The following is a 23,109-nucleotide window of genomic DNA, read 5'->3' as shown; positions in this document are numbered from 1 at the left end:
AAAAGGTCCAATAAACCGGTGTGCGAGTTTCTTGGAAGGTACTTGAAGACGAAAATTCTTTGTAGAGAGCCAGATTTTGTCCCCAACAGAATAATTTGGGGGAGTTCTCCTTCTTAGGTCATAATATCGTTTTTGGTTTTCTTGTGCCTTTTGGATATTTTGTTTAATTCTGGAGAAATTGTCCATTAGTATTCTGCTGAATTTTTCTAGCTGGGGAGAATCTGAAGTCACATCCGAATTCAAATGAAAAAAGGGGTGATAGCCATAAGTTGCATAAAATGGTGACAATTTGGTGGAAGAGTTTGTTAAGCTGTTGTAGGCATATTCTGCCATGGGTAAAAAATCCAACCAATGGTCTTGTTGTTGGCTGCAATAACAGCGAAGATATTCTTCTAGCCACTGATTTATCCATTCAGTTTGACCATTGGTCTGGGGGTGGAAGGAGGTGCTGTAACGGTGATCAATTTGTAATAAACAACATAGCTTAGTCCAGAAACGAGAGGTAAATTGTATGCCTCTATCTGTGATAATCCTTGTTGGTGTGCCATGAAGTTTTACGATGTTGTCTAGAAAAAGTTTGGCCGTTTCTGACGATGTAGGCAATTTATGATACGGAATGAAGTGTCCCAGTTTAGTAAACATATCAACTACCACTAAGATAGTATTTTGTCTTTGTGAGGAAGGTAATTCAACTATGAAGTCCATGGAGACTTGTTCCCAAGGTCTACTTGGGATAGGTAGCAGCATTAGTAGACCGTATGGTCAGCTTCTTTCCGTTTTGGCAGTAGCACATATGATGCATAATGTAATTCAGAACTGACTGTTTCATTCTGGGCCACCAAAAGGTTCTTTGAAGTAGGTCTGTTGTGCGGTTCACACCAGGATGTCCTGACAAGGGAGAATCATGATGGTATTCCAGGAGCTTTGGCCTTAGGGAGGGAGGTACATATTTTTTTTTTGTCGTGATATTAGATTCCTGCTCTCTCCTTTAAGTGTTTATGGGGTAGGTCCTTATCGATCCGTGTGGACCTTTTTATCTCGGTTAATAGGTGTGATGTGACACCAATGAAGCGTTCAAATGTACATAAATGTGTGCAAATAGGCTCGCTCCACAAAGAGAAAGACTGCAGGTAACTGGACTAGTATAATACTGGACCCATTTAAATAAGATTAGACAAAGAAAAGAAAGAACAATGTAATCATCAAATCACACAAACATCCCCATGTATACTAAATAACTTTATTGAAGAAAAAATAAGAGCCCGACTGGACTCATACTCATGCACACACACACATACTATTAAAACTAGCTGAAACTCAGTGTGAGATAATTCCCTATCAAAAAGCACAGGAATAGATAATTGTTGGTTGCTACCTGGGCGTCTAAATATATTATAATAATTCAACCCAGGGAGTGCACCAATAATTTATAGACAGTGTGAATATAAATCTTCCCAATTTGAGGGTCTTTTCAAAAAGCACAACCTCCAAGTGAGGAAAAAGCACAATATTTTATGATTAGTGTGCTGGAGGATCAATATATGAAAATAGCTATCCAAACACAGAAATAAGTATTTTTAGTAGCTAATTCCAAACTGAATAAAGGTTGTACTGTAAATATTTTTGCAGATATTGCAACTGGCGATTCTGGATCTTAGATATATAGGATCCGCTAATGTTTTTATAACAACCTTAGATTAGTTATACCGTTAGGCAAATATTCTGTATCACAGTTGCTGTGTATGCAAACCACTAAAATTGTTATATCTATTCAATAGCTAAATAAGGTTTTTTTTTCTAATCAAATATATACACCGCTGTTTACGATAGAAATAATACAGCAGTCAATGTAATAAGTCACTATCAATGGCTGTTACCATAAGATATACAATTTCCTTGCACAAAGTGTGGTTGAAATACAAAAACCAACACCTAATATGTTAAGTGCCTGTGAGTGGCCATCTAAGATCAAGACTAGTTACAATGTAATAATGTTTCTTGTTGCAATCATATAGGTTTCATAATATTGTAGCATAAAATTATGGTGCTAACGATATTCCCCTCTGAGGAAGCGTAATGTGAAACGCGCGTCAGAGCACTAGCACGGGGTTATGTAACCCCTATCCTTTTAATCACTGACTCAGCCTAGCACTTTTTGTTAATGATCTTGACCACAAATAGACAGTTAAAAGTAAACAGGTCTCCGCTATAGAAGAGACCTTTTTGAAGCTTAGTCTTTTCTTATCCTGCAATTTGCCACTGGCTGGTGCCTTAGATAACAGCAGTCTTATTTGGGAATGTATGTTTGCTGTTCACTTACAACTTCCACCTCTAATAGTGCCAGCGTTACGTTATAATTAGGGCTGAATCAATACTGGGGCATACTCTCTGTAATAAGTAGTGTTTATACTTTATTCGGAAGGCAACTATATTTTGGTGTTTTAGTTACATAACATCAATATTGTTGGGCAATATATATTAATACAAGTTACTAGCTCACACCTGTGGATTCAAGCAGGGTGTGTGATTAGGCTAACGTTTGCACCAATGAATATAGGGAGCCAATGACATATGATCTCAGGCTTCAGTGATAGTGAGATTTTGTGCTGGACGTATAATCTGTTACATCTTAACATTTGCCTTGAACTTTATTATATGGTTAATTTAAAAGACACCTGTTGATTCTGAATATCGTTAGCACCATAATTTTATGCTACAATATTATGAAACCTATATGATTGCAACAAGAAACATTATTACATTGTAACTAGTCTTGATCTTAGATGGCCACTCACGGGCACTTAACATATTAGGAGTTGGCTTTTGTATTTCAACCACACTTTGTGCAAGGAAATTGTATATCTTATGGTAACAGCCATTGATAGTGACTTATTACATTGACTGCTGTATTATTTCTATCGTAAACAGCAGTGTATATATTTGATTAGAAAAACAAACCTTATTTAGCTATCGAATAGATATAACAATTTTAGTGGTTTGCATACACAGCAACTGTGATACAGAATATTTGCCTAACGGTATAACTAATCTAAGGTTGTTATAAAAACATTAGCGGATCCTATATATCTAAGATCCAGAATCGCCAGTTGCAATATCTGCAAAAATATTTACAGTACAACCTTTATTCAGTTTGGAATTAGCTACTAAAAATATTTATTTCTGTGTTTGGATAGCTATTTTCATATATTGATCCTCCAGCACACTAATCATAAAATATTGTGCTTTTTCCTCACTTGGAGGTTGTGCTTTTTGAAAAGACCCTCAAATTGGGAAGATTTATATTCACACTGTCTATAAATTATTGGTGCACTCCCTGGGTTGAATTATTATAATATATTTAGACGCCCAGGTAGCAACCAACAATTATCTATTCCTGTGCTTTTTGATAGGGAATTATCTCACACTGAGTTTCAGCTAGTTTTAATAGTATGTGTGTGTGTGCATGAGTATGAGTCCAGTCGGGCTCTTATTTTTTCTTCAATAAAGTTATTTAGTATACATGGGGATGTTTGTGTGATTTGATGATTACATTGTTCTTTCTTTTCTTTGTCTAATCTTATTTAAATGGGTCCAGTATTATACTAGTCCAGTTACCTGCAGTCTTTCTCTTTGTGGAGCGAGCCTATTTGCACACATTTATGTACATTTGGATGTATATCACTGCTTGAGGTTCTGGAATTCAGGGACTATAAGTATTATTATAATCTGATTAGCACCCCTGAATCTCATTCGAAAACCCATTTCTCTCCTTCCTCACCATCCCTAGTTTAACCAATGAAGCGTTCTCTGGGAATCATAGGAGTTGTATTGGAAATCTGTGAAAGTTTTGTGTATATCCTGGACAAGGCGTCAGCCTTTCCGTTTTTATTGGCAGGACGATAGATTATATGGAAATCAAATCTGGCAAAAAAGAGACACCAGCGAACTTGCCTTGCTGAGAGGGTTTATTGTTCTGTAAGTATTGGAGGTTTTTATGATCCGTATATATGGTTATGGGGAATTTAGCTCCTTCTAATAGGTGTCTCTAATTTTCGACTGTTCTACGTATAGCAAGGAGCTCCTTATCACCAATGGAATAGTTCATCTCTGCCGGACTCATGATCTTGGAAAAATATGAAACAGGATGTAAAGGTTCGGATAGAGAACATCTTTGTGATAAGACAGCGCCAATGGCGAAGTCGGAAGAGTCAACTTCTAGAATGAATTGTACGTTTGGATCAGGAAAACGTAAAATTGGAGCTGTAGAGAAACTGGTCTTTAAAAAGTTGAAGGCAGAAGAGGCTTCTTTGGACCAGGAAAAGGGTTTAGAAGCACTGGTGAGTTGAGTGAGGGGTTTGGCTAATTTGAAAAAACCCTTGATGAACTTCCGATAATAATTCGAGAATCCAAGGAATCTCTGAAGTTCTTTTTTAGTTGTTGGTTCTGGCCACTCCAACACAGTCTCAACTTTCTTATGTTGCATGCTTATACCGTTAGGAGATATGTCATAACCTAGGAATGAGATATGGTTGCAATGGTCCCTAAAGACTCTACTGTTCAGGGACGCATACTACCTACGCTAACCTTTCCTAATACCAGTTCCTCTCCTCCACTGCAATCCCCTGAACCCTCTTAGCATGTAAGCCTAATAGTCCAGCTGTTAGTAGATCACCTTCTTAAGAGCTGACTACAACAGTGCAACTATTGGCAGGGCCCTCTACCCTATAATTGTTTTGTTGTACTCCCCCTTTGTTTATAGCGCTGCGGAATCTGTTGGCACTCTACAAATAACCGATAATAATAATAATAATAATAATGGAACTGACACTTCTCTGATTTTGCATAAAGTTTGTGTACACGCAGTCTAGAAAGAACCCAGCGTACATGTTTGATATGCTCCTCTAGAGATTTGGAATATATAAGGATGTTATCCAGATAAACCACTCAACAAATATCAAGCAAATCTCGGAAAACGTCATTAATAAAATGTTGGAAAGTGGCCGAGGCATTGCATAAACTGAACAGCATTACCAGATATTCAAATAGGCCATATCTCGTCCGGAATGCAGCGAGCAACTCGTCACCCTCACGAATACGGACAAGGTTATATGCCCCTCTCAAATCTAGTTTAGTGTAAATGGTAGCTTCAGATAGTCGTTCTATCATCTCCGGAATCAATGGCAGAGGATAATGATTTTTTTATTGTCCGTTTGTTGAGCTCGTGGTAATCTATTATGGGTCGGAGTGAGTCATCTTTGTTCTTTACAAAGAACATACCTGCTCCAGCAGGAGATATTGATGCCCTGATGAAGCCTTTTTTCAAATTCTCTTCTAAATAGGACTTGAGGTGTTCCAATTCAGGTTGGTTTAGAGGATTTACATGTCCGAATGGGATGGTGGCACCTGTTTGCAGTTGAATAGGACAGTCGTAGGGACGGTGTGGGGGTAGACTCTCTGCTTCAGATTTGCTAAAAACGTCTGCAAAGTCTTTGTACTCTTCAGGTAATACCGATTGATCTGGAATAGATTGAAGGACATACTGTTGAGGGAAACAAGTGCTAAGACAGTATGCTGAATTAAAACATACCTGAGAGGAAGACCAGGTTATAGAGGGTTCATGTTGCTGCAGCCAAGATATGCCTAAAACAACTGAAATGTGTGGTGAGGGTAACACATCAAAAGATATATATTCTGTGTGACCATTCTTTGACACAACTAACAACGGTACAGTATGATGTGTGATAGGACCGTTGGAAATTGTAGAACCATCAATAACTCTAATGACCAGAGGATTCTTTTTCAACACAAGTGGAATTTTATTAGTGGTTACAATTTCTAAATCAATGAAATTCCCAAATGCACCAGAGTCAATGATGGCATCAGTATGCAGCCTTTTGTGATCCCACTGTAATAAGAGAGATAGTTTACAGTAAGTTGTTTTATCATGGAATAGATGAGTTGAGTGGATAGAAGTACACTTACGTTTCTTATTCTTTTGTAGAACAGGACAATCAAAGATGGTATGCAAGGGATCAGCACAATACATACATAAATTATTTGCCTTTCTCCGGAACCTCTCTTCTGGGGTTATAGGTCCTCTTACTACTTCGATCTCCATCGGGATAGATTGAGGTGTTGAAATAGTTGTGGTGGTCCGGGAGGAAGATGAGGTGGTCCTGGGAGAAGACTCAGAGTGGTATCTTTTGGATCTTCTTTCTCAAAGTCTCCTATCAATCTGGGTGGAGACCCTCATTAAGGCCTCTAGAGTGGGTGGCAGATCAATACGAGCCAACTCGTCCTTTAGGTTCTCAGCTAGACCTAATCGGAACTGATTGCGGAGGGCAATAGGGCTCCATAAGGAATCAGTGGCATACAATTTGAACTCGGTTATATAGTCCTCAACTGGCCTCTTGCCTTGTTTGAGGTCTCTCATCATGGCTTCGGCTGACAATTGAATGTCTTTGTCTAGGTATAACTCATCCATGTTATCAAAGAATACCCCAAGAGAGGCTATGATAGGGTCCTGATGTTCACATAAATTATCCGCATAACCTCTAGGTTCACCTCTGAGGAAAGAAACAACTGTAAGGACTTTAATTCTCTCCGTGGGGTAGCTACGAGTTCTCAGGTTAAAGAGCAAATGGCAGGCATTTTTAAATTGCCTATACATTTTTCTGTTCCCAGAGAACGTGTCAAACTAAAAATGGCATATAGATAAATTAACCATCGCACATTTTCCCCACACATCACAAACTACCTCAAGTAACCCACCCTAAGCAAATAACATAAGTCCCTCTCCTACTTTATCCTATCTCTCTTAGCCCTTCCCCAATAGCTAAAATGACACCAGTTACTGTAGCAACTCTTAATACGCAGGGCTTGAACTCCCCTACAAAGCGTAGTCTCCTAGCACGCTACCTATTAATCCATAGAATAAAAATGATATTCGTCCAGGAGACACACTGGACAGAGGGTTCCCAGTTCTTTAAAAACTCTCCATATTTCCCAATCTGGGAGACAGCCTCAGACCCAGAGGGAAAAAAAGTGGGGTGGCAATTTTGATTAGCAGGGACATAAAATACACATTGGAATATGTTGAAAAGAATACAGAGGGCCGCTACATTATAGTTGTCTGTACCCTAAATGACATTATGTTTACATTAGTCTCTGTCTACACTCCCAACACCCAGCAGCTGTCATTTCTACAAGGACTTCTTGGGCGTATTGACCAACTCAAAATAGGCCACCTTTTAATTGGAGGGGAGTTTAACCTAGTCTGGGACCTAACACTTGACAAACGATACGCTGTGACATCCCAACCTGACAGAAATATATCCTTGACTTCCAATGCCTTCCGTAAGCTCATGTACCAATACAATCTGTTTGATGTATGTAGATGCTTATCTCCTACAGAAAGGGACTTTACCCACCGGTCAAAGCCCATGGCTCCTACTCGCGAATAGACTACCTATTGAGGACAGGACTTTGGACAGGACTTTGGACAGCTTTAGCAATGCAAACATAAAAGTCTGCACCTGGTCAGACCATGATATGGTCTGCTTTGACCTTGCCTTGCTGCAGCTGTCTCCTTCCCAACCCTCTTGGAAACTACCTGACCACTGTTTGATGGACAATGAAATCCCAGGGCTCATAGAGACTGTCCAAGAGTTTATAGAACATAATGACAATGGCAACACTCAAGGCTTACCTTAGAGGGTACTTTATTAAACAAACAGCACAATTATGCAAGAAAGTCAGGCACTCCTTAGCAAAAATGTATGGGGATCTCCGCACACTAGAAATTGCAAACAAACAGATTCCTAGGACTGAGATAGCCCAACAGGTAGGACACATCAGAGAGGAAATCACAAGGTGAGAGTCTCTGAGAGTACAAGAGAATCTACACAAACTTAAACAGAAATATTACTATAAGGGTAATAGAGCTGATAGACTACTTGCAAATAAACTCCATAAGCGAACCCAACTACAAAGAATTGCACAAATTAAAACACCTAGAGGCAGAGTTCACTCACCAAGGGAAATTGGGCAGGCATTTGCGGAGTACTATGCCTCCTTATATAATTTGGGGGGAATCTGTAAAGACCCCTGACACTGTCATTCAGGAGTTTTTGAGGGGGCTTAAACTACCTAGGTTATCTACTGAAGCCAGAGACAAATTAAAAGCACCATTTACATTAGAAGTTAAGGCAGCAATAGGAAATCTTACACCCCACAAGGCCCCGGGCCCCGACGGTTTGCAGTCACTTTTTTATCAAAGATTAGAATCCATCCAATCCCCTTTAATGCTCAAATTCTTCACTAGTGTGGCAGATATAGGCTATTTTATTCCCGAATTTCTGGAGGCCAATTTTATTACTATCCCCAAAAGGGAAAGGTCCGACACTTTGTTCCAGTTACAGGCCCATCTCTTTCATAAATGTCGATGTCAAGGTCTATGCAAAAATTCTATCGCTTAGACTAGGGAAACACCTGCCAACTATAGTCCATTAGATCAAGTGAGATTCGTACTAGGTAAACAGGGATCTGACAATACCCGCCGTATGTTGAATATTTTTCAGAAGTGGCCGATATGGGCCTTCCCTTACTCACCCTGTCACTAGAGGCTGAGAAAGCATTCGACAGGGTGAGTTGGGAATATCTATTTCAAAACCATGCAATGTTCGTGATTCCGGACTTTTTCTGTACAGCAACTGAAGCCTTATACGTGACGCCTTCTGCAGTGGTCAAAGGTGTGAGATTCTGCTCTTCCAGAATCCTAATAAAAAACGGCACAAGACAGGGATGTCTCCTGTCCCCGCTCCTGTTTGCACTGGCAATTGTACCCTTGGGAGCCGCAATTAGAAATAACTCCGACATCCAAGGTCTACAGTTATATAACACAGTTCAGAAATTAGCATTATTTGCCGATGACCTGACAATATTCCTTACCAATCCTTTGACATCCCTCCCATCTTTAATGTCCGTTTTGCAGCATTTTGGAGATATTTCCTACTATAAAGTGAATGTAGAAAAAACAGAAGCATATTCCACTAATTTACCTGCAGAAGAGCAGTTTAACATCCAAAGTTTATACTCCTTTAAGTGATCTGTAAGAGGGGTATGACATCTGGGAGTTTATCTTTCTCATACAAAGTCCATAGTTCTATGGGGAAACTATGAAATCCTCCTAAAGGAGACTAGATTGTTACTCGGCTCCAGGAGATTTAATGAGGTATCTTAGATGGGAAGAGTAGCTACTCTTAAGATGACGATCCTTACTAAGCTTACGTACCTCTTTAGGTGCATCCCAATACCAGTCCCAGCATCTCTAATACATACATTTCAAGCCATTTTTAACTCGTATGTGCTGGACAATAAGAGACCCCGGGTGGCAGCACATATCCTCCAATCCCCAATAGAGAAAGGAGTAATAGGGCTTCCAAGTGTCAAATGATACATCAGCTGGGGGCCTGATCTTCCACTCACTAGATGGAGGGAGCTGGAGCAGGCTTCTCTGCTAGCTTATGTTGAGTTGTCAGATCTCCTTTGGCTCCCACCTCACCAACAAGGTAAAATACACATAGCCAATGGCATAGTAAAGGGATGTGAATGAACCTGGTTTAAGTTGCGCCATAATAGATTGATCACTCCCCATCCCTCCCGTATGCACTCAATTAATGGGCTACTACAGGGACTCCCTGACACACACACTACTGCTTGGGCACAAACAGAAATAACTTGCCTGCAAAATTTTTACATAGATAATAAGTTGCGCCCACACTCACACATACTATCCCTTCCGACATTAATCCCCAAATTCAGGTTTGATCTACTGAGGTTGAGGTTGTTAATGCATTCTTGGGGCTTCCTTGAGGACAATCTAAGGGACCCTACTCCTTGGTAAACTAGGAAGGTGACTAATCTCCAACTTTACAAACCTTTATCAACACACTATAAATGCTTACTAGAAGACTATATCCTGCTAAAAACAGTGCTTATGGAAGCGTGGGAAAAGGAACTACAACAAACATATCTCCCTGAAGACTGGGCCAAAGCTATTGGTCAGACTAAAAAGGCAATTCATTGTGTTACATTGTACGAATTATACTTTAAAATAATAACCAGGTGGCATCTTGTGCTGGCTAAATTGCAAACATTTTACCCCGAGCATTCCCCTGGGTGCTGGAGGGGATGCGGAGAAGTGGGAACCCCCTCTACATTTGGTGGACATGCCCAAAGTTAAGTAGATATTGGTCAAGGGTTGAGTCTGTAGAGAGCTGGAGACTTTGCAAGAGCTACGGCCAGCACTGGCACTGCTCCATATAGGAATAGAGAGACTCCCTTTGAATAAGCAATTCCTGCTGCTATATATCCTCACATCAGTCAAATTATTAATAGCGCGGAACTGGGTCTAATAGACTGCATAGACTACATTAAAACCTGGAAAACTATGTCTACAGAGATAGGCAACAGACCAGCAACTTTTATCTCATATGGGAACCCTGGGAGACCCTTATGGCCCTCAGACAACCCTAGATTAATGATGGCAGATGAGGGGTGCTGCTCCTTCTTTTTCCATTCCTCCCGTTCTTCTTTACCTTATTTTACCTTGACTTCTTCTACCCCCCACCCTCACCCCTAAGTATAATGATACAAAGAAACTAATGTTTTTCATTATCTTGACCGGTGACAGAAGCCAAGTCCAATTTTTTCTCATTGTTCTGATACCTTACTACATAAGAGAGTTCTTGAGGGTATGTTATTATCCCTAAAACTGTTGTATTCATGTTTGTATTTGGATACTAGTAAAGCCTCTGTAAAAATTATGCAGCAAAAACTTACCTTATCCCTCTGTTTATTTCTGTCATATTGTTATTAGACATCTCCCTCTAAAGTGCTAATGTGCAAGAAGAGGTCCAAGAGTGGTCTCTATTGTTTACTGAGGGAAATTATGTTCCAACTATAATTAAAATAAAAAATGGAGGTCTGTTTTTTTTTTGTTAAAGGTTAAAGTTGGCAACGCAGTTACTTTTTTTTAGGAATGCACAGTGTTGTGTATATCTGCTTATATATGAGTGCATTTATATTCCTGGTGATCTGTATTTGCATACTGTACTATATAACTCAGATGTTACTGTATCTTTCTCTGTCATTGTATAACTTTTGACCTCAATAAAAAATATTTAAAAAAATATATAATCTAAAAAAAGGTCTGTCTCTCTTTTTAATGTAACATTAGTAGTGTTTAGTGATACAGTTATACCACCTTCTGTTAGAGACATGGCATGGGGGTACATTTTTAAATCTAGTGGTATAAGTACAAGTTAAGAAACAGAGGTATTATGACACCTCATAGGTGGTGGACTTAAAGGGACACTAACCCCATTTTTTTCTTTCATGTTTCAGATAGAGCATGCAATTTTAAGCAGATTTCTAATTTACTCCTATTATCAATTTTTCTTTGTTCTCTTGCTATCTTTATTTAAAAAGCAGGAATGTGATGCATATGAGCCTGCCCATTTTTGGTTGAGAACCTGGGTTATGCTTGCTTATTGGTGGGTAAATGTAAGCCTCCAATAAGCAAGTGCTATCCATGGTGCTGACCCTAAAATGGGCAACGAAGAAAAATTGATAATAGGAGTAAATTAGAAAGTTGCTTAAAATTTCATGCTCTATCTGAAACATGACAGAAAAAAATTGGGTTCAGTGTCCCTTTCAAATGATTCTGAAAATATTCTTCTGGGATGTTCGACCTTGCTTAATTGATTATGCAAAAGCAGGGAAGGACTGAGAATAAAAATGAAGACCAGCCCTATTTTTCCATTGAGTCAGTAGAATGCACATGCCCCATTTTTCTCAAATGGGATTAAATTATATTACTTTATATTAAATAAAAATGTCAGACTGATGTTATATAGCAACCCTACAACCCAATTGTATCCATTAATCACCCCTTTAAATAGTAGCTTTACAGCTGCTGCAGCCCACCAGGAAGTCTCCTGGTATCCTGGTAGGCCAATCCGGCTTTGTGCAAAAGCAGGGGGAGGGGTTGTAAAAGCGGTAATGATAAATGTGGGGAGCATATGCTACATCCTTTGTCACAAACACAGGTGGACAGGTAACCTGGCTTGTAACTTTATCCCGTAACTCCTTGATCAATAAGGTCCATGTAGTGTAAGAGTACAACATTTAAAAAAAAAAATACACAAAAGTAAAATGTAAAAAAAAGTTAGCGGCACGGTCTTCTATTGTAATTCATTAAAAAGTTTTAACGATTTTTTTTTATTAATCAGAACCTCTACAATTGTATTATATAAACAGAACAATATTTTTTTTTCTACAGGAAACATATTAGGTCCCATATATTTTAGTCACACATTTGTTTTCTTGATTAGAAATATATTTAAAACATACATTAGAACATGTTTCAACTGTGGACTTGTTTTTAGTACAATATGAACATTCCTATTTGAAAAAAGCATTAACTTTTGTTAAATGTATTTAGTTATTTGAAAACCTAAAATTTGTATTCAATTTAATTTTATATTCAATTATCTCTTATGTTTTGTGCACATCATATAAACATCAAATTATTCATCTCAGAGATATCTTATAATATTTTTATTTGTTTTTGAGTATTTCTTCCCAGAAGTAACTAAAATGTATATGTATCTTAAGATGCATTTCAGTGCCAACAGCACTAGAGTATTCTGAGACAATTAATGATAGGAAGTTAATGTTCAATGTGTTTAGTAGTAGATGCCAGATGATTGTGTAGCTAGAGGCACTGCCTAAATTTAACTACATCAGTGCAAGTCATCAGGTGGCTAAGTCACCAAGGAATTAAGAACCAGATGTTTAATGCAATTACAGTTTATCATTGTGTTGCCTTTTTTTCATTTGTACATAGTTTAACCTAAGGTAATTATATAATCTTGCCAAAATAAAAGAAGACACTCTCCTTTCAACCTTCCATGCATTTGTAATCTGTCTATCTAGATGTATTTAAGATTGTTGTAAACCGTCTTGAGAATTTCAGGAACCTTTCCATTGCTTTATTATGAGTTTTGCATTAATTATGCTGTTTAATTTACTGTGTAATGTCTAAATGTTATAACATAAAATCAAATGCTTGTCAATCTATATTATATATAAATATGTATATATATATATATATATATATATATATATATATATACTGTATATATATACAGCATATATATTTATATATATATGCATATTTTTATATATATATACATACAGTATATATAAACACATATACAAGCGACTTTTCTAGGTGCAACAAATATTTTTATTAGTATCCAAATGTTCTATGCTTTGCTTAGTGGTTAAAACACTTTCTGTATTTAAAAAAAAAAAAAAAAAAAAAAAAAGAGAGAGAGAGATAGAGAGAGAGAAATTTATTATAGTTTACCTTTTTATTTATTTTTTAAATTAGTATCCACTAATAAAGCAACATGTTCTGTTATTATAAGAAATTACAGTACTGGTGTTCAGAACTTGTGATGGTGATAAATAAAAGAAGACACTCTACTTTCAACCTTCCATGCGTTTGTAATGTGTCTATCTAGATGTATTTAAGATTGTTGTCTTAAGAATTTCAGGAACATTTCCATTGCTTTATTATGAGTTTTGCATTAATTATGCAGTTTAATTTACTGTGTAATATCTATATTTTATAATGTAAATTCAAATGATTGTCAATGTATAATATATATATTTGTGTATAACCCCAATCCCGAAAAATGTGTGACAGTATGGAAAATGCAAAAAATCTAATAAAAAGAGTCATTTGAAAATTCAATTCACCCTGTACTATATTGAAAACACATTATTGACACATTACATGAAATTTTACTTTGTGAAAATATACACTTATTTCAAATCTGATGACTGCAACACACTTCAAAAAAGTTGGGACAGTTGACTGTTTACCCCTGTGTAACATCCTAAATTGCCCCTTTTTTGGAACATGTTGCAGTGAGCACATTTGAAATGAGTGTATATTTTCAAAAATAAATTAAATTCACAAAGTAAAACATCAAATAATTTCAATATAGTACATGTAGTAGTATGGATCATTATTATATTGTCAGTATTTTTAAATATCCACAATTTTTGTGTGTCCCTGTAGGTCTTTGGGTATGAATGCTTCTCTCTCTGGTTCCATATATATGGATATCCCTCAAATTGGAATATATATGGAGAGGATGTGTTAAGTGCAGCTTCACTCACATAAAGTCTCCTATAGATCACCTATGTGCCAACCCCCTATTAATAGGGACTGTGTGATCCCCATGAAATAGAACAGGGCATGTTCCTATGACACATATTAAAACCATACATATTTATTCACATATATGTAGGGTGACATATCATAGTCATGTACCTAAAGAGCCTTTCCCTCTAATTGAATTTTGAAAACATTCTTACAAAAGCCTAAGGTCAGATAATGTAAGTAGCCCCAGTATATACTGTAGGCATGAATTCAATATTCAGTACTAAATTACAAGTGGATAGATTCATGTATTTAATGTTTTACGATGTATGAATAATAACATTTTCATCAGGAGGCAGTTTGATTAATGTCACTATGACATAGGGCTCGATGATTGAAAGCTCTCTGGGCTGGTGAGATTACTAAAGAATGCTCGCCAGTCCTTCTATTTCCCTGGTGGAATGATCTAAAGCCACTTTTTACTCTGAAAACAGGGTGTCTCGCTAAGGGGCATGTACTGCATTTTCATGTGGAATGTGCACAAGAAAATTCGTATTTAAAACATGATACAAAACAAATATTTGAACCATTCACAAAAAAATAAGCAGGAAAAAAATGTATTATTAAGGTGCATCAAAAACCGAAACAAATTTCTTCACCAAAAATCGTATGTTAAAAAGAAAAGTTAAAATTGTATGTAATTTACACAGGAATAAATCAAATTAAATATGCATAGCGTAAATCGTAATTGTAGTACACTGGATGTGCGAAAATCACACAGAAATGTGAACTTATAAATACAAAATGCAAAGCGTAATTGTTGTTTTTTCGTAAAATGGGCTGAACATGGGCGTAACATGGGCATTCCATGGGCGTAGATAAAAAACATAATTTATGTAAGAACTTACCTGATAAATTCATTTCTTTCATATTAGCAAGAGTCCATGAGCTAGTGACGTATGGGATATACATTCCTACCAGGAGGGGCAAAGTTTTCCAAACCTTAAAATGCCTATAAATAAACCCCTCACCACACCCACAATTCAGTTTAACGAATAGCCAAGAAGTGGGGTGATAAGAAAAAAGTGCGAAAGCATATAAAATAAGGAATTGGAATAATTGTGCTTTATACAAAAAAAATCATAACCACCACAAAAAAGGGCGGGCCTCATGGACTCTTGCTAATATGAAAGAAATGAATTTATCAGGTAAGTTCTTACATAAATTATGTTTTCTTTCATGTAATTAGCAAGAGTCCATGAGCTAGTGTTGTATGGGATAATGACTACCCAAGATGTGGATCTTTCCACACAAGAGTCACTAGAGAGGGAGGGATAAAATAAAAACAGCCAATTCCTGCTGAAAATAATCCACACCCAAAATAAAGTTTAATGAAAAACATAAGCAGAAGATTCAAACTGAAACCACTGCCTGAAGTACTTTTCTACCAAAAACTGCTTCAGAAGAAGAAAACACATCAAAATGGTAGAATTTAGAAAAAGTATGCAAAGAGGACCAAGTTGCTGCTTTGCAAATCTGATCAACCGAAGCTTCATTCCTAAACGCCCAGGAAGTAGAAACTGACCTAGTAGAATGAACTGTAATCCTTCGAGGCGGAATTTTACCCGACTCGACATAGGCATGATGAAATAAAGATTTCAACCAAGATGCCAAAGAAATGGCAGAAGCTTTCTGGCCTTTTCTAGAACCGGAAAAGATGACAAATAGACTAGAAGTCTTTCGGAAAGACTTAGTAGCTTAAACATAATAATAAAAAGCTCTAACAGCATCCAAAGAATGCAATGATTTCTCCTTAGAATTCATAGGATTAGGACATAATGAAGGAACCACAATTTCTCTACTAATGTTGTTAGAATTCACAACCTTAGGTAAAAAATTCAAAAGAAGTTCGCAGCACCGCCTTATCCTGATGAAAAATCAGAAAAGGAGACTCACAAGAAAGAGCAGATAATTCAGAGACTCTTGTGGCAGAAGAGATGGCCAAAAGAAACAAAACTTTCCAAGAAAGTAATATAACGACCAAAGAATGCATGGGTTCAAAAGGAGGAGCTTGAAAAGCCCCCAGAACCAAATGCAAACTCCAAGGAGGAGAAATTGACTTAATGACAGGTTTTATACGAACCAAAGCTTGTACAAAACAATGAATATCAGGAAGATTAGCAATCCTTCTGTGAAAAAAGAACAGAAAGAGCAGAGATTTGTCCTTTCAAGGAACTTGCGGACAAACCTTTATCTAAACCATCCTGAAGAAACTGTAAAATTCTCGGTATTCAAAAAGAATGCCAAGAAAAAATGATGAGAAAGACACTAAGAAATATAAGTCTTCCAGACTCTATAATATATCTCTCTAGATACAGATTTACGAGCCTGTCACATAGTATTAATCACAGAGTCAGAGAAACCTTCTTTGACCAAGAATCAAGCGTTCAAACTCCATACCTTAAAATTTAAGGATTTGAGATCCTGATGGAAAAAAGGACCTTGCGACAGAAAGTCTGGTCTTAACGGAAGAGTCCACAGCTGGCAAGAGGCCATCCGGACAAGATCCGCATAACAAAACCTGTGAGGCCATGCTGGAGCTACCAGCAGGACAAACGAGCATTCCTTTAGAATCTTGGAGAATACTCTTGGAAGAAGAACTAGAGGCGGAAAGATATAGGCAGGATGATACTTCCAAGGAAGTGATAATGTATCCACTGCTTCCGCCCGAGGATCCCGGGATCTGGACAGATACCAGGGAAGTTTCTTGTTTAGATGAGAAGCCATCAGATCTATTTCTGGGAGTTCCCACATTTGAACAATCTGAAGAAATACCTCTGGGTGAAGAGACCATTCGCCCGGATGCAACGTTTGGCGACTGAGATAATCCGCTTCCCAATTGTCTATACCTGGGATATGAACCGCAGAGATTAGACAGGAGCTGGATTCCGCCCAAACCAAAATTCAAGATACTTCTTTCATAGCCAGAGGACTGTGAGTCCCTCCTTGATGATTGATGTATGCCACAGCTGTGACATTGTCTATCTGAAAACAAATGAACAACTCTCTCTTCAGAAGAGGCCAAGACTGAAGAGCTCTGAAAATTGCACGGAGTTCCAAAATATTGATCGGTAATCTCACCTCCTTAGATTCCCAAACCCCTTGTGCCGTCAGAGACCCCCACACAGCTCCCCAACCTGTAAGACTTGCATCTGTTGAGATTATAGTCCAGGTCGGAAGAACAAAGAAGCCCCCTGAACTAAACGATGGTGAACTGTCCACCATGTCAGAGAGTGTCGTATAATTGGTTTAAAGATATTAATTGAGATATCTTTGTGTAATCTCTGCACCACTGGTTCAGCATACAGAGCTGAAGAGGTCGCATGTGAAAACGAGCAAAGGAGATCGCATCCGATGCGGCAGTCCTAAGACCTAAAATTTCCTTGCATAAGGCTACCAAAGGGAATGATTGTGACTGAAGGTTTTGACAAGCTGATATCAATGTTAAACTTCTCTTATCTGACAAGGACAGAGTCATAGACACTGAATCTATCTGGAAACCTAAAAAGGTTACCCTTGTCTGAGGAAACAATGAACTGATTGGTAAATTGATCCTCCAACCATGATCTTGAAGAAACAACACAAGTCGATTCGTATGAGATTCTGCGAAAATGTGAAGACTGAGCAAGTACCAAGATATCGTCCAAATAAGGAAATACCAAAACCCTGTTCTCTGATTACAGACAGAAGGGCACCGAGAACCTTTGAAAAAAATTCTTGGAGCTAACGCTAGGCCAAACGGTAGAGCCACAAAACTGGTAATGCTTGTCTAAAAAGAGAATCTCAGAAACTAAAAGTGATCTGGATGAATTGGAATATGCAGATATGCATCCTGTAAATCTATTGTAGACATATAATGCCCTTGCTAAACAAAAGGCAGGATAGTCCTACAGTTACCATCTTGAATGTTGGTATCCTTACATAACGATTCAATATTGATAGATCCGGAACTGGTCTGAAGGAATTGACCTTCTTTGGTACAATGAAGAGATAGAATAAAACCCCAGCCCCTGTTCCAGAACTGGAACTGGCATAATTACTCCAGCCAACTCTAGATCTGAAACACATTTCAGAAATGCTGAGCCTTTGCTGTGTTTACTGGGACACGGGAAAGAAAAAAATCTCTTTGCAGGAGGCCTTAACTTGAAGCCAATTCTGTACCTTTCTGAAACAATGTTCTGAAACCAGAGATTGTGAACGGAATTGATCCAAATTTCCTTGAAGAAAACGTAAACTGCCCCATACCAGCTGAGCTGGAATGAGGGCCACACCTTCATGGGTATTTAGGAGCTGGCTATAGGTTTCTATAAGGCTTGGATATATTCCAAACTGGAAATGGTTTCCAAACTGATACCGCTCCTGAGGATGAAGGATCAGGCTTTTGTTCCTTGTTGTGAGGAAAGGAACGAAAATGATTATTAGACCTAAATTTACCTTAGATTTTTTATCCTTTGGTAAAAAAGTTCCCTTCCCTCCAGTAACAGTTGAGATAATAGAATCCAACTGAGAATCGAATAATTTATTACCCTGGAAAGAAAGGGAAAGCAAAGTTGACTTAGAAGACATATCAGCAATCCAAGTTTTAAGCCATAAAGCTTTTCTAGCTAAAATAGCTAGAGACATATACCTGACATCAACTCTAATGATATCAAAAGATGGTATCACAAATAAAATTATTAGCATGTTATAGAATAATAATAATGCTATAAAATTATGATCTGTTACTTGTTGCGCTAAAGCTTCTAACCAAAAAGTTGAAGCTGCAGCAACATCCGCTAAAAATATAGCAGGTCTAAGAAGATTACCTGAACATAAGTAAGCTTTTCTTAGAAAGGATTCAATTTTCCTATCTAAAGGATCCTTAAATGAAGTACTATCTGCCATAGGAATAGTAGTACGTTTAGCAGGAGTAGAGACAGCCCCATTAACCTTAGAGATTTTGTCCCAAAACTCTAATCTGTCAGATGGCACAGGATATAATTGCTTAAACGTTTAGAAGGAGTAAATGAATTACCCAAATTATTCCATTCCCTGGAAATTACTTCAGAAATAGCATCAGGGAGAGAAAACACTTCTGGAATAACTACAGGAGATTTAAAAACCTTATTTAAACGTTTAGATTTAGTATCAAGAGGACCAGAATCCTCTATTTCTAATGCAATTAATACTTCTTTAAGTAAAGAACGAATAAATTCCATCTTGAACAAATACAAAGATTTATTAGCATCAACCTCTGAGACAGAAACCTCTGAACCAGAAGAACCATTATCAGTATCAGAATGATGATGTTCATTTAAAAATTCATCTGAAAAAAGAGAAGTTTTAAAAGACTTTTATGTATACTAGAAGGAGAAATAACAGACATAGCCTTCTTAATGGATTTAAAAAATAAAATCTCTTATGTTATCAGGAACACTCTGAAAATTAGATGTTGACGGAACAGCAACAGGTAATGTAACAGTACTAAAGGAAATTTTATCTGCATTAATAAGTTTGTCATGACATGCAATACAAACAACAGCTGGAGAAACAGATACCAAAAGTTTATAGCAGATACACTTAGCTTGGTAGCTCCAGCACTGGGCAGCGATTTTCCTGAAGTATCTTCTGACTCAGTTGCAACGTGGAACATCTTGCAATATGTAAAAGAAAAAACAACATATAAAGCAAAATTGATCAAATTCCTTAAATGACAGTTTCAGGAATGGGAAAAAAATGCCAGTGAACAAGCTTCTAGCAACCAGAAGCAATAAATAATGAGACTTAAATAATGTGGAGACAAAAATGACGCCCATATTTTTTAGCGCCAAAAAAGACGCCCACATTATTTGGCGCCTAAATGCTTTTGGCGCCAAAAATGACGCCACATCCGGAACGCCGACACTTTTGACGCCAAAAAACGTCAAAAAATGACGCAACTTCCGGTGACACGTATGACGCCGGAAACAGAAAAAAAAATTTGCGCCAAAAAAGTCAGCGCCAAGAATGACGCAATAAAATGAAGCATTTTCAGCCCCCGCGAGCCTAACAGCCCACAGGGAAAAAGTCAAATTTTTTAAGGTAAGAAAAAATGATTGAAACAAATGCATTTATCCCAAGTATGAAACTGACTGTCTGAAAATAAGGAATGTTGAACATCCTGAGTCAAGGCAAATAAATGTTTGAATACATATATTTAGAACTTTATAAAAAAGTGCCTAACCATAGCTTAGAGTGTCACAGAAAATAAGCTTACTTACTTACCCCAGGACACTCATCTACATGTTGTAGAAAGCCAAACCAGTACTGAAACGAAAATCAGCAGAGGTAATGGTATATATATAAGAGTATATCGTCGATCTGAAAAGGGAGGTAAGAGATGAATCTCTACGACCGATAACAGAGAACCTATGAAATAGACCCCGTAGAAGGAGATCATTGCATTCAAATAGGCAATACTCTCCTCACATCCCTCTGACATTCACTGCACGCTGAGAGGAAAACCGGGCTCCAACCTGCTGCGGAGCGCATATCAACGTAGAATCTAGCACAAACTTACTTCACCACCTCCATAGGAGGCAAAGTTTGTAAAAACTGAATTGTGGGTGTGGTGAGGGGTGTATTTATAGGCATTTTAAGGTTTGGGAAACTTTGCCCCTCCTGGTAGGAATGTATATCCCATACGTCACTAGCTCATGGACTCTTGCTAATTACATGAAAGAAATGTCTCTCTAATCCCAGCGTAATTCTATAAAGATTTTCGCACTGCAGATATCACAGTTTTTTCTTGCCAACTAAAAGGTGGCGAGCTTTTCTCAAAACACTCAAAATAATTATAACCCTAATATATAAACACATATATTATTGTTATTATTATCATTTATTTGTATAGCGCCGCCAAATTCCGTAGCACTGGGTACAGTGATAGAGGTATACAATGACAAAGATTTGTGATAAAATACAAAACATAACAAAATGAAACAAATCTAATACAGGAGGAAGAGGGCCCTGCTCCAGAGAGCTCACAGTCTATAGGTTTAGGGTGCAGAGACATAAGGTTGGGGTAGCTTGTTACATCGGTTGTATTTGCAGCAGTGAGTCAAGCAGTTCATGTACATGTATTAGTTTGGTTCGAATGCGGGATGGAGGAGAGATAGTAAGCCTCTCTGAATAGATGAGTTTTCAAGGATCGTCTGAAGTTATACAAGGTTGGAGACAGTCTAATGGAGCGGTGTAGAGAGTTCCAGAGGACAGGAGCAGCATGTGTGAAGTCTTGGAGGCGGGAGTGGAACGTAGAGATAACAGGAGTGTAGAGACGTAGGTCAGAGGTTGATCGAAGAGGACTGGATGGGGAATATTTCACAATGAGAGAGGAAATATAGATGGGAGTTAGTCTGTTGAGTGCATTGTAGGTTAGGGCTAATACTTTAAATTGTATTCTGGAGTGTATGGGGAGCCAGTTTAGAGACTGGCAGAGCGGAGCAGCTGATGTAGATCGTCGACTTAGGTGGATGAATCTAGAAGTAGCATTCATAATAGATTTGAGAGAGGAGAGACGGTGTTTTGGAAGGCCATTTAGGAGTAGATTGCAATAATCAATGGATGACAAAATGAGGGAATGAATAAGTATTTTTGTAGTTTTTTGAGTAAGGAAGGGACGGATTCTGGAAATGTTGCGTAGGTGTGAACGGCAGGATTTGGTAAGCGCTTGTATATGTGGGTTGAATGTAAGTTCTGAATCTAGTGTGACCCCAAGGCAGCGGACCTGGGGTGAGGTGTTGATAATAGAGTCACCAACCATCATGGAAATGTCAGGTGTTGGATGTCTCGAAGAGGGGGGGATAAGAAGCAGCTCAGTTTTGGACAGATTGAGTTGGAGGTAGTGTGAAGACATCCAAGAGAAAATTGCAGAGAGGCAGTCAGAAATCTGGTTGAGTAAAGAGGGAGAGATATCAGGAGAGGAAAGATAGATTTGGGATCATCAGCATATAGGTGGTACTGGAATCCAAAGGAGGCTATAAGTTTTCCAAGGCAGAATGTATAAAGAGAGAAAAGCAAAGGGCCCAAGACAGAGCCTTGCGGTACTCCAACTGAGAGAGGCATAAGATCACAAGATATGTTGTTAAAGGAAACTGAAAATTAGCGGTTTGACAGATATGATGCAAACCAGGAGAGGGCTGTGTCTCGGATGCCAAATGAATGAAGTATTTTTAGGAGGAGAGGATGGTCAACTGTGTCAAAAGCTGCAAACAGGTCAAGAAGAATTAGTAAGGAGTAATGGCCTTTTGCTTTAGCTGATAACAGGTCATTTGTTACTTTAGCAAGAGTAGGATTAATGGGTTTGAGGGGTGTGAGGTGGGGTGTGAGGTGCAGATCTCTTTTCTAATGGTGTCAATTTTATTTTTGAAGTGATCAGCAATAATTTGAGCAGTGAGGTTGGTAGTGGGCGGGGGGGCAGGCGGACGTAGAAGGGAGTTAAAGGTTGAGAACAGTTTTCTGGGGTTGGATGCATGAGATGACACAAGGGAGGAAAAATAGACTTATTTGGCCAGGTTGAGCGCAGAGTTGTAGGACTTAAGGGGGAATTTATAATGTTGGAAATCAGCACAGGTGCGTGATTTCCTCCACTGCCGTTCAGCAGCCTGTGAGGATCACTGAAGATATCTGGTCTGTTTAGTGTGCCACGGTTGCCGTTGAGTGATTGATGTATGTAGAAAATATAGGCGAATATAAGATGCTCAATGCAGAAAGCAGCATAATGTGAGTTATATTGGCTGCAGGATTTTAATTTTAATGTGCTCCCCCTGCTCCCTGTGTTCCATATCCAGTGA

This window comes from Bombina bombina, chromosome 4 (assembly GCF_027579735.1).
Source record: "Bombina bombina isolate aBomBom1 chromosome 4, aBomBom1.pri, whole genome shotgun sequence".
In the NCBI taxonomy this organism is placed as follows: Eukaryota; Metazoa; Chordata; class Amphibia; order Anura; family Bombinatoridae; genus Bombina; species Bombina bombina.
Note: the sequence above shows the minus strand (reverse complement) of the source record.